The sequence below is a fragment of the Elgaria multicarinata genome, chromosome 3 (assembly GCF_023053635.1).
Source record: "Elgaria multicarinata webbii isolate HBS135686 ecotype San Diego chromosome 3, rElgMul1.1.pri, whole genome shotgun sequence".
Lineage (NCBI taxonomy): Eukaryota > Metazoa > Chordata > Lepidosauria > Squamata > Anguidae > Elgaria > Elgaria multicarinata.
The window spans coordinates 175963009-175975054 of record NC_086173.1 but is presented as its reverse complement, the minus strand read 5'-3'; positions in this window follow the sequence as shown (position 1 = coordinate 175975054).

Below are 12046 nucleotides of genomic sequence, written 5' to 3'. Positions count from 1 at the left end.
GGGAGGTTGTGGGCTCTCCCACACTAGAGGCATTCAAGAGGCAGCTGGACAACCCTCTGTCAGGGATGCTTTAGGGTGGATTCCTGCATTGAGTGGGGGTTGGACTCGATGGCCTTGTAGGCCCCTTCCAACTCTGCTATTCTATGATTCTATGATTCTATGACCCTCAGTCTGATCCAGTATCAAGGCACGTCTTATGTTCTTTTTTAAAAAAAGAAAACTGAAAGGGGGAGTCAAGATCCCTGCATTGAGCGGGGGGTTGGACTCGATGGCCTTATAGGCCCCTTCCAGCTCTACTATTCTATGATTCTAAGAAGGTAAAATCTGTCCAGAATGTTTGGAAGTTACTCAAAATCACAGTAAGAGAAGCTCAGCTAAAATGTATTCCACAGGTTAGGAAATGTGGCACTAAGTGCAAGAGGTCACCGGCATGGTTAACGAGAAATGGCGAGGAAGCTATTGTTGAAAAGAGGGCATCCTTCCGAAAATGGAAGTCCTGCCCAAGTGCGAAAATAAAAGGGCGCACAAAGGCGATGCAAGCAGACAATAAGAGATGCCAAAAAAGCATTTTGAAGAGCACATCGCTAATAATATCAAGGCCCAAAAGAAAGAATTCTTTAAATATATCAGAAGCAGGAAACCAGCTAGAGATGCAGTTGGACCATTGGATGACAATGGAGTTAAGGGAGGACTAAAGGAGGACGGGGAGATGGCAGAGAAGCGGATTGAATCCTTTGCCTCTGTCCTCATACATAAGATGTAGGAGAGATACTTATGCCTGAGCTGGTATTTTCAGGAAGGGAGTCTGAAGAATCGAGGTAAATAGTGCTGACGAGAGATGATCTTATTGGAAAATGGAAAGCTGAGAAAGCCCCAAGTCCAGGTGGCCTCTATTTTGGAGTTCTTAAAGAACTCCCATGTGAAATTGTTGATCGTCTATCAAAAATATCTCACTTGTCCCTAAGATCAGCCTCTGTCCACCCCTTTTTTTTAACAAGGGAGCCAGGGGAAATCTGGAAATTGCAGGGTGGTTAGATAAAATTTTCAAATTATAGAAGGCCAAACCCAGCAAACATCAATATGGCTTCTGCAAAAGGTAAGTCATGTTTCGCTAACCTTTTAGAGTTTTTTGACAGCGTCAATTAACGCGAGGACAACGGTAATCCAGAAACATTGTCAGAAGCCTTCGGGAAAGTCCACTTAAACAAAGCCCCTCACCTAAGATTCATGGGGCACAGGTGAGCGGAGTTTTCCGCATTTTCAGGAGTGACGTTGCGGGAGGACGTGGGCCCTGTGACGATGCTTCCGCATGTAGATCAGGAGAAGCAGGGATAGGCAGATTAAGTGGCTATGGGGATGGGGGGGTAATGACTCGTCAGAGATGCACAAACGCAAACGCACAGCTACACATGGGATGGGTGATGCAGCACAGAGATATAGAATCATAGAACAGCAGAGTTGGAAGGGGCCTACAAGGCCATGGAGTCCAATCCCCTGCTCAATGCAGGAATCCACACTAAAGCATCCCTGACAGATGGTTGTCCAGCTGCCTCTTGAAGGCTTCTAGTGTGGGAGAGCCCGCAACCTCCCTAGGTCACTGGTTCCATTGTCGTACTGCTCTAACAGTCAGGAAGTTTTTCCTGATGTTCGTGTTAAAAAAAAATTACACACTCCACACAACACGTCAATACACATCCAAAACATGTGGCAAAAATGGTGGCCGCCTCCACTCCCACACACCTCCGAAATGCCTGCACACGCCCCTGACAGCGGGTTGGCTGGTTGCTGAGCCAGAAACCGCGCCGAACAGTAACAGCTTCACACAACAGCCACGGACTTTGGAATTGTACCGAGATAGCCAGAGGAAAATGTGACAAAAGCAGTCCGCGATATTCTGGGGAAACTGAGGGGCTAACCCGAGATCACTGCGGGAGGAACTGTGGATCATGTGACCTGGTAGGGACAACGTTGATATTATTCTGGAATAAACGGCTGGTGTAGACAAGGCCATGGAATAAGAGGAGAGGTCTTTTTATGGATCAGCAATGGGTTAAAGAACATAAGAAGAGCCATGATGGATCACAGCGAGGGCCCATCTCGTCCACCACTCTGTTCCCACAGTGGCCAAGCAGCTGTCAACCAGGGACCCACAAGCAGGACACAGATGCAACAGCACCCTCCCACCCATGTTCCCCAGCAACTGGTGTATAAAGGCCACTGCCTCTGATACTGGAGGGAGCACATCGCCATCAGGGTTAGTAGCCATTGAGAGCTTCTCCTACAGGAATTTATCCAACCCCCATCACCACACCTTGTGGTAGTGAATTCCATAGTGCGAGGAACTCCTTCCTTTTGTGCGTCCTGAATCTCCCACCAATCAGCTTCATGGGGTGTGGCCCCCAGGTTCTCATACTAAGAGAGGGAGAAAAATGTCCCCCTCTCCACATTCTCCACAACATGCATAGTTTTCTACACACCTCTCATGTCTCCCCTCAGCCTCCTTTTTTCCAAGCTGAGCAATCCCAGTTGATATAACCAGCCCTTTAATCATCTGAGTTGCCCTTTTCTGCGCTTTCCCCAGCACTACAATACCATTCTAAGTGTGGTGATACTGGCCGTTTTATTCTCAATTCCTTTTCTAATAATGCCTAACATGGAATTTGCCTTCTTTACAGCTGCTGCACACTGGGTGGACATTTTCATGGATCTATCCACCACAACCCCAAGACCCCCTTTTTGGTTGGTCCCTGCTAGCTCAGATCCCATCAGGTTATTCTTGAAGTTGGGATCTTTTGCCCGAATTGCTTACATCGAACTGCATTTGCCATTTGGATGCCCATTCGCCCAGTTTGGTGAGCAGCCAAGTTTGCCAATGGTACCAAATTATTTAAGGTGATTGTGAGGAGCTCCAAAGGGATCTCTCCAAGCTGGGAGATTGGGCATCTAAACGGCAGGTGCATTTCAATGTAAGCAGGTGTAAAGTGACGCACGTTGGGGCAAAAAATCCCAACTTCAGGTATAACCTGATGCGATCTGAGCTGGCGGTGACCAACCAAGGAATTGAGAATAAACCTGCCAGTATCATACTGCCCTTATACAAATCTACGGTGTGACCACTCTTAGAATACTGGATACAGCTCTGGTCACCACACCTAAAAAAGGATACTGTAGAGCTGGAAAAAGTCCAGAAAAGGGCAACTCAAACAATGAAGGGGCTGCAGCATCTCCCCTATGAGAGAAGGTTACAGTGTTTGGGGTTGTTTAGGTTGGAAAACCAGGTGTAGAAAATGGACAAGGAGACATTTTTCTCCTGAATGGTCATAGATTCAAGTCAGATAAGAAAGACCTTCTTCACATAGTGCAAAGGGGGTTAGACAAATTCCCAGAGGAGAAGGCTACCAGTCCATGGCTACTAGTCCTGATGGGTATATATGATGTCTATATCTATATCAGAGGCAGCTTTTCTCCAAATGCCAGTTGCTGTGGAACATGGGAGGGAGGATCGTGTTGCTGTTGTCTTGCTCAGGGTGGGGTGGTGGGTTCTCCTGGGGCAGAAGGTGGGCCATGGTGGAAACAGAATGCTGCATGAGATGGACCCTTGGTCTGATCCAGCATCAAGGCTCTTCTTTCGGCCCACTTGGGTTTGATCCATTTTGGGAGCTCTTCTTCTTTACATGTTTACTCTATTTCCACCCCGCCTTTCTACCAAGAGATGGCAATGCAGCTTACGGAACCAATTGAAACCAATTACAGCAATACAGTAAATGCAATAAAACCATAACAGTCACAGAAGAAAAAGATTATTAAAAGCAGCACCCCGACCCACGTACAGGTTAAAGGCCTTCTTAAAGGAAGTGGTCTTTGCTTGCCAGCAGAAGGACATCACAGAGGGAGCAAACGTAAGCCTCCCTGGACAGGACTCTTTCTAGTCTGTCATGGCTCCCCGGAGGACTCTGGGAAGTGTTGTGGGGGGGGGGGGGTTGAGTGGGGGTGCAGAGCTCTCGTGGGGGTGGATACTTTTTGCACAGCCCACATCACTGCCAGGGTTTTGTGGACTTGTCCAGAGCACACGCAAGAATGCTGGGAGGCGCTGGAGAGGTAAAAATTAGGACCAGGAGGGGGAAAATGGAACCTGGCAGGGCCCAATAGGGAGGAGTCCACAGGCACCCGTGGGCACCCCACCGGGGACCCTAGAAACAGAGGCTGAGGAGGGCTTGGTTGGGACCTGCCGAGAGGGCCTCCTCCTCCTCCTCCCACACAGCCCCCAGAAGTGGCTGCTCAGGGCAGGAGAGATGTCACCCGAGGAGGCCTTCCGGCTCCGTTGCAAGTGCCACAAATGGCTCTCCCTCCTTGCAACAGCCCGTTTGCTGGTCATCTCTCCAGCCCTTTTGAAAGCCGCCTGCACCAGAGGCCATCCCTCCCCACGTCTTGTGGCAAGGAGTCCCACCAGCCCCTTAGGCACGCCCTGAAGAAGTGGCCCCTTTTCTTCCTCTTTGCATCACTGAGCCCCAGTTTCATCTGGCTGAGTCTCTGTGCCGGGAGAGAGCCAGAGAGCCCCTGCTCCCTCTTCCCCTCCCCTCTCTCTCCCCACCATTCAGAAATCAAGGCCATCCCTCTGTCCATCTTGACTGTCCGGCCACGGCTGTAGTGAGAGAGAGCCTCTCCCCCACTCCACTGTAAGAGGCAGCGCAGGCCTGCCCCCCCCCCCACAAGCCACATGGCTCTCACCCCAGCAAACTCTCCAGGGCGCTGCAAACCAGGGCAGACAAAGACCACCCGTGGCAAAGGGGGGGGGACCCCCTTCCCTCCGGCAGATTCTCCTGCAGGGACTTTTGTGGCCAAATGTCAGATGCCCTGGCCAACGGGGGCAAAACGTGGCCTTTGCCCCAAATGCTTTTGCAAGCACAAAGCAATGCCCAAGGCGGTGCACCAGGACTGCGACCGTCCCAGTCCACAAACAGAGTGCGACTTGCCTCTGTGCCACCCCATCTCCCGTCCCTGCTCCTCAGGACCCAGGATCGAGGTGCTGTTGCTGCGCAGGTTCCTGGGGCCAGCTGGGCTGGGGGGCCGACGAAGAAGGAGGTGTTGTAAACTATCTGTGGGAGAAGGAGGCAGCTCAGAACGTGGGAGCCATGGCTGGCCCACCATGTGGGCCGGGGGGGGGGGGTCACACAGACAAAGGTCCTGCCTCTGGTCTGTTGAGATGCCACCCACTTGCCCAGCTGAGGTGGCACCCAAGGGAGCAAGGCGGCTGCACACGCAAGGCGCCGCGTGTGGAAGGTAGTGTCCAATGCCGACCTCGCTTGACTACAGCAAGAAGCCCACTGGCTGTCCCTCCCCCCCCCACATCCCCCCCCAGGGTGCATTTTAGTGCCTCCATGCCTAGGGATGGCCCTCTGCCCCCAGAAGACTGAGCTGGCCTCTCCCCCAGGCCCACACAATCCCAAAGTGGCTGGGTGGAGTGTGCGCTCAGAGGCCGGACGGACAGGCCAGAGCGTGGCAGCTGGGGTGGGTGGGTGAGGTGGGGGCACCCAGGAGGGGATAGGGAGGGCCTTTGACCCCTTGGGGTGGGGGGGGCTTCTGCCACTGCCACTCACAGCTCAGGGAGGGAGAATCATGGCCAGCTGCCGCTCCAAATATCCTCCTCCTCCCCCCAGGCGGAAGGGAGCCCCCCTCCCCACATATGCCACCAGCACCCACACACCACGCTTGGTAAAGAGGATCAGCTGCTGGTATGTAAATTGCATGCAAATGCAAATCTGCTCACAGCTTGGAGCTGCCAATGAGAGGGGCTGGCAGGCAGATCCCTTCCCCACCAGCTCATTAAATCGTCTGCAAGGAAAAACTGCCAAAAACACCCGTCCGCCCCTTAAGGCAAAGGGCGGCCCTTTGCCCTCGTCCCGGGGAAGGTGGGGGGGCATCGCCCAGGCAAGCGCCTCCCGGCCCTCCAGCACAGGATTCACCCATGAAGAAAGCGGACCTGAAACGCTCCCGAAAAGAGCAGGCCAAACTCCGCGCCCCTCAGTTGCCAACCGGATCCGCTGCTGCCTGCTCATCCTGCACCCGCCCAGCGGACAGCAGATAGGGACACTGGCGGGAGCCGCAGGGGAGCCCCGAAATCCTGGCCTGGCCTGGCGCTCCCCCTCCCCCAAAGCGTCTCCTCCGTTCCCATGCAAATGAGGTGGAAGCAGGCAGCAGCTGCAAAGACAGGATCTCCAATGCAGGGGTGATGGTTGGGGGGGGGGATGCCGCTCATGAACATGGAACTGCAAGGAAGGTGCCAGGACGGACACTGCGCCCGCTCACACCGGGCCCGAGAAGCAGGCGCAAGCGGCTGTGGCCGAAACACAGGTCCTGCCCCAGGGGGCTACGGGGCACGTCCACCCCACTTTCCTCGGCCCAGGAGGGGGCGCTGGGGGATGCCTGCCCCACCTGCCACCGCTTGGGCACCCACAGGCCGCGCTGTCCTGTTGGATCGGTGCCTGACGGCTGACGCTCGCTGGAAGTGACAGCCATGCAGCCGGGCCAGTCCGGGACACGGGGGAGGGGCCGCATTCCTCCCCTGCTCCAGTTCCCAGATAGGGACAGGGGCAGGGGGGATAAGGGCCCTGCTGCTGTGGGTGGGGTGGGGGGCTGCCTCGGGCATGGAAGGTATGTCTTGAGGGGGGGCTCCCTGCAGTGCAGCACGCCACCCTCCGGGAATGTGCTTCCTGCTGGATCTCCCTCCCCCCCACCCAGTTCAGCATCCCTCCAAGAGGGTTGCCTAGCAACATGCCGCCCCCTCCCTCTGCACAGCACGAGCGGGTGGCTCTCGGCTGGCAGGCAAGGGGGCCCAGAGCCCCCGGAGGCGTCTTCGGAAGGCCCTTCGCTCCGGGGGGGGGGCTGCAGACACCAGGAGGGGAGGGGGCACCTCCAAGTGGGGAGAGGAGGAGTTTCAGGGGCTGGGAGCAAGCGAATGGGGTCCGGGGCCTGAACGGGCTTTGAGCGGGGATGATTTTGCTCCACCCCCGCCACCCCCGCCTGCCCGCACCACCACTGCACTGGGACCAAGAGAGAAAACGGCATAAAGGCGGACATGAAAGCACATGGGGGGGGGAGGCACTGTCCCCATCGCACGGCCCCCGCCTCCCCCTCCTGGCCGCTGGCCCTCCACTGGCCCTCTTCTCTCCCTCCCGCACCTTCTGGCCATGCGGGGGGGTGGGCAGACCTCCTTACCGTCTCTAGCAGAGCCGGAAGCAGAGGTGGGTCTCTGCACGCCCCCCACCCCCACCCCCAGGAACCCTCATTGGAGCAAAAACAGCCAAGCAACCAACCAACCACCCTCCCCACTTGGGCGAATGAGTGCGACCATGCCGTGTGTGTGTGTGTGTGTGTGTGTGTGTGTGTGTGTGCGCGCGCGCGCGCGCGTGGCCAGCTCCGTTGCTGGAGCAGCGTGAGAGCGAGGGCAGGAGGGCGCCGCACCAGCCCGGGCACACAGGAAGTGAGCGCGCAAGGAAGTGTGCTCCGGCCCAGGCACACCTGGCGAGCGGGGGGGGGGGGGAGCCCTGGGTTCTGTAAGCGCCTTGCACAGGTGAAAGTGTGTGTGTGTGTGTGTGTGTGTGTGTGAGGGAGAGAGAGAGAGAGAGAGAGAGGTGGGGGAAGGCCCGGCAGTGGGTCACTTGTAGGGGGGGCACCTGAATCGTCCAGGTGGGAGGAGGGGAGCCACTGGGAGCCCCCAAACAGAAAAGCCCCTTTCCCCCCAATGAGACCACGTGCCCCCCAGCCCAACCGGAGAGGGGGCGCAATCACAGCACGCTCAGAAGCCCTCTTGCCCCCCCACCCCATGTCTCCTTCATCTCAGAGCCGGGGGGGGGGGGGGACGTCATCTGCCTCTCCTTACCAGGCCCCAGGCGCGCCTGCACGCCCCAGAGGAGAATATCTGTCGCTCCCCCCTCCGCGCACCAAAGCAGAACATCTCCCCGACCCCTCTCGTCACACCTGGGGGGGCCTCCGGGCGCCCGCTCCCTCCCGCTCCTCCTCCGCACAGCCGCCCTCGGCCCGCGCCCGCAGCGCTCCACATTAGCCGCCGCAGCAGCAGCAGCAGCGGAGATCGGGCGGTGCGGGGGGTGGGGGACGGGCGGGGGGCGCCTCCCCTCGGAATTCTCGGGAGCGTCTGCCCCAGAGAGGCCGGGAGCGGCCGGGGACCCCCCCCCCCCCAAGACGCACACTCACACGCGCGCGCGGTCGCTCGGCCGGTGGTACCTCGGAAGGGGGCATAGGACATGGTGCTTCAGCCGCGGCCTGCTCGCTCCTCGCTGCTCATGGACCAGGCGGGGAGGGGGCGCCGCGCCGGCCCGGCCCGGCCAAGCAGGCAGGGCAGGGCAAGGCTGGGCAGGGCAGGGCAGGGCAGGGCAGGACAGGGGGCGGCGGCGGCCGGGGGAGGGGGGCTGCCGGGCCTGCCTGCCTGCCTGCCTCCCCCGCACCGTCCCTCCGCCCGCCCGGCTGCCCGCGCGTCCGGCTCTGCCTCTGCCTCTGCCTCCCCCGGGCTGAGGATGCTGCAGCGGGAGCAGCAGCAGGAGGAGGAGGAGGAAGATGCTGCTGATGCTGCTGGCGCCGCCGCGCTGGTGCTGATGCTGCGCTCAGGCGGCGGCGGCGGCGGCGGCGGCGGCTGCTGCTGCTGCGCCCGCTCCGCCTCCCCGCGCCACCCGCCTGCCCGCGCCCGCTCCTCCTCCTGCTGCTGCTGCCGCCGCCGCCGCTGCCGCTGCTCTCCGCCTCCTTCTCCTCGTCCTCCTCCTCTTCTCCTTCTTCGCCGTCCTCCTCCTCCGGCAGCCGCGGCAGCATCACAGCCCGGCCGGGCGCGCAAAGCCGCTGCCGCGCCGCCGGAGTGCTGCCCACTCTTAAAGGCGCCCGCTCGCAGGACGGCAGCTGCTGCAGTCGGGGCGGGGGGCGCACGTCGTGGGGGGGGGGGGGGCGCCGGTGCGGAGGGCGGAAAAGGCGAAGGTTGGGATGGGGCAGAGCCCACGCCGACGCCTCCCCTTTAAGCGTAGGCAGGGCGCGGGGGCGGGCGGGAAGGAAGGAAGCCGGGACCCACCAACACATCCCTAGGAGCGCTGTCGGGGATCCCCTCCTCGCCAGCCTGGCCGTGTCCAGCTGCCAACGCCTCTCCCACCCCATGGTGGTCTCCTTCTGACGGGGTGGGGTGGGGTTAGGGGCCCCTGTTTTGCCATTGTGCCGGGTGGGGCTCGGAAGGGAACCCTGCCCCTGACAGGGGCAGACCGAGGCCACGAGGGTCCCTGGGCTCGCTGGCTGTAGTGGCCCAATCTGCCCCAGAACTGAACCCACACACAGGACTTCTGCAGTCACGAACACGCAAAAACACTGCTACGTTTTTTGCTTTTTAAATTAAAATAATCTTTAGGCCACCCTTAAGGCAGGACCCTCTCAAGGCAGCATACAAGATAAAACAGTGCAAAACTATGCAAAACAAATACAACAGAAAAGCAATCCGTGTTCAATGAAAACAACAGGTAACACCAACCACACCTGCATAGTATGAGGAGGCCAGCAAATACAGGTGCATCTTTAGAGTATTCTTGAAGACCTGCAAAGAAGGGGTGTGATGATCACCCCTCCTGACGGAAACTCATTCCACGGGTGCAGGGTCGTCACTGAGAAGGCCCTGTCAATGGACACGTGAGAAGGCGCTCTCGTTAATGGCCTCAGAGGGTGGGCAGCCTGGTAAGGGAGAAGGTTCGCTTGGCACCGACAATATGTGCTCTTAGACGCCAGGTGAAGAAGACCTTTTTATTCTCCCAACATTTTAACAATCTATAAATACATTTTAACATGGTGTTTTAAATTTGTAATTTTGCACTGCTGCTGTTTTTATCCGGTTGAGCTTTTATATTGTATTTTATAGTATGGTTTTATACTGTTGTTTTATACTTTGAATGTTTTTAATTTTTGTGAACCGCCCAGAGAGCTCCGGCAATTGGGCGGTATAGAAATGTAATAAATAAAATAATTAATAAATAAATAAATAAATAAATAAATAAGGCAGCCCAGCCAAAACCCTGTAAGACGTTAAAGGTGAGAAACAGCACTTTAAATTGGGCTCGAAAACACACGGGCAGCCACTGCAGCAGGCAAACCATTTGTTTGTTTATTTGTAACATTTATATACCACTGAATGTCATAGAATCTCTCAGCAGTTCACAACAGACCCCATCCAGCCCCACTGGGGTCCTGGTGGCTGCATTCTGCGCCAGCTGAATTTTCCGAACCATCTCCAGAAGCAGCCCCACAGACAGTGCATCGTAGAAGTCTAGCCCAGACGTCACCAGAACATGAATAACTGAGGAAAGAGCCTCCTCCCCAGATAGGGTCACAACTGGCACCCAAGTCCAAGGTGGCAAAAGCTCCTCATGGCCACTTTTGCCACCTCAGCTTCCCCCGTTAGTGCTGAGCCTGGGACACTCTTGCTCCTAGGCAGGGTGAGGGAGGCCCCACCGAAGACCACAGGCATTCCTCTATCTGGTTTGGCTGGTCTCCGTAGCCACAGTCCCTCTGCCCGTAACAGTCCCTCCGACAGTAACTCTCAGCCTGCTTGGCCTCAGTCACCCCAAGACTGCCTCCAGATACTGGTTCAGGAGCTCCATAGCCTGGGAACAGAATCACACCTGAGTGTCACCCATGTATTGGTGACGCTTCAGCTCAAAGCCCCTAATGACTTCCCCCAGCAGTTTTATGTAGGTGCTAAAAAGGACACACACACAGGGGACAGAGTGGCACCTTGCAGTACCCCCATAGGTCAATGGCAGTTGGAATCATAGAATAGTAGAGGTGGAGGGGGCCTACAAGGCCATCAAGTCCAAGCTCTAACAGTCAGGAAGCTTTTTCTGATGTCCAGCCGGAATCTGGCTTCCTGTCACTTGAGCCCGTTATTCTGTGTCCTGCACTCTGGGAGGATCGAGAAGAGATCCTGGCCCTCCTCTGTGTGACAACCTTTTAAGTATTTGAAGAGTCTAACATGTCTCCCTTCAATCTTATCTTCTCCAAGCTAAACACGCCCAGTTGTTTCAGCCTCTCCTCATAAGGGCTTTGTTTCCAGACCCCTGATCGTCCTCGTTTCCCTCCTCTGAACCTCCTCCAGCTTGTCTGCATCCTTCTTGGTGTGGTGCCCAGAACTGGACCAGTACTCAAGATGAGGCCTAACCACCAGTGCTGAATAGAGAGGAACCAGTACCTCATGTGATTTGGAAGCTATACGTCTATTAATGCAGCCCAAAAGACTCACTCCTTGCTAGTTTCAGTTTAGGCTCAGGTCTTATTTATTTATTTATTATTTATTTATTTATTTATTACATTTTTATACCGCCCAATAGCCGAAGCTCTCTGGGCGGTTCACAAAAACCCTTAGACCCTAGAGAGCAACCCATTACGTATAGCAAGTTAAAGTAAGCTTAAGAAATCAACTTATCCCTTTGTTTTCATCTTTGGTTTAAAGAAAACCCCATACTCATATAGAAATAAGAGCCACTCTTTGCTAGCTTCATTTTAGGCTCAGCAGGGCAAGGAAGCCAGGGCGGTAAACTCCTCCCTTCTCTACTCAGAGTTAGTAACTTGTCGTGGTCCATGTCGGTACCAACGATGTGGGGAAATGTGACTGAAGGGTTACCGAAACTCATAAAGCCCACGGACACATACCCCTTTCTTCTTATCCATGTGGGAACAATGTCGCCAAGCAGAGCTACGAAGAAATCATTTCAGACTTTGAAGCTCTGGGAAGGAAACTGAAGAACTTTGGGGCCCAGGTAGTTTTCTCATCCATCCTCCCGGTTCTTGGGAAAGGATTAGAAAGGGAAAGAAAAATACTCCGGATGAACGACTGGCTACAAAGGTGGTGCCGACGTGTGAGTTTTGGATTCTAAGACCACGGGCTCCGCTACTTGGAACATGGACTGCTGGCAAGGGATGGGTTGCACCTCACAAGGGCTGGAAAGAATGTGTTCGGCCACAGCATGAAGAACTTGATCAGGAGGGCTTTAAACTGAATCTTACAGGGGTG